Source organism: Octopus bimaculoides, chromosome 28, assembly GCF_001194135.2.
Source record: "Octopus bimaculoides isolate UCB-OBI-ISO-001 chromosome 28, ASM119413v2, whole genome shotgun sequence".
In the NCBI taxonomy this organism is placed as follows: domain Eukaryota; kingdom Metazoa; phylum Mollusca; class Cephalopoda; order Octopoda; family Octopodidae; genus Octopus; species Octopus bimaculoides.
The window spans coordinates 487,044-488,480 of NC_069008.1; positions in this window are offsets into that span (position 1 = coordinate 487,044).

Genomic DNA, 1,437 nt, shown 5'->3' on the forward strand with positions numbered 1-1,437 from the left:
CGGACGAACGTACGTACGTTCGAACGAACGATGAAATGAAAGAAATAACGAAGGAACGAAAGATCGGACGAAAGAACGAACGAATGATCGAATGAACGTACGTACGAACATACGAACGAACGTACGTACGTACGAATGAACGAACGAGTGAACGAAAGTACGTACGTACGAACGAACGATGGAACGAAAGAAATGACGAAGGAACGAAAGAACGAACAAAGATCGAAAGAAAGAACGAACGAACGTACGAACGAACGAAAGAACGAACGAACATACGAATGAATGAACGTACGTACTACGAACGAACGAAATAACGAGAGAACGAAAGAAGGAAGGAAAGAACGAACGATCGAATGAACGTACGTACGTACGAACGAACGAACGATTGAACGAACGTACGTACGTACGTACGAACGAACGATGGAATGAAAGAAATAACGAAGGAACGAAAGAACGAACAAAGATCGAAAGAAAGAACGATTGAACGTACGTACGTACGAACGAACGAACGAAAGAACGAACGAACTTACGAATGAATGAACGAACGAACGTACGTACGAACGAATGAAGGAACGAACAAACGAAAAAAACAACGGAAGAACGAAATAACGAACAAACGTACGTAATAACGAAGGAACGAACGGTCGCCCGTACGAAAGAACGAGCGATCGAACAAACGAACGAACAATTGAACAAACGAACGTACGTACGTACTTACGAACGAACGAACGTACGTATGTACGAACGATCATACGTACGAACGAACGATATGACGAAGGAACGAAAGAATGAACGAAAGAGCGAACAAAGATCGAAAGAAACAAAAAAGATCGAAAGTACTACGTACCAACGAACGTACGTACAAACAAACGAACGAAAGAAAGAAAGAAGAAACATACGAACGAACGTACGTACGTCCGAACGAACGAGGGAACGAACGAAATAACGAAGGAAGGAAAGAACGAACTAACGTACGAACAAACGAACGATTGAACGAACGAAATAACGAAAGAATGAATGAATGAACGAACGAACGAGCAAAAGAACGAAGGAACGTACGTACGAACGAACGTACGAACGAATGAACGTACGAACGAACGTACGTACGAATGAACGTACGTATGAACGTACGTACGAACGTACGTAAGTACGAATGAACGATCGAAGGCATGAACGAACGAACGTACGTACAAACGAACGTACGGACGAACGTACGTACGTTCGAACGAACGATGAAATGAAAGAAATAACGAAGGAACGAAAGATCGGACGAAAGAACGAACGAATGATCGAATGAACGTACGTACGAACATACGGACGAACGTACGTACGTACGTACGAACGAACGATGGAACGATAGAAATAACGAAGGAACGAAAGAACGAACAAAGATCGAAAGAAAGAACGAACGAATGATCGAACGAACGTACGTACGTA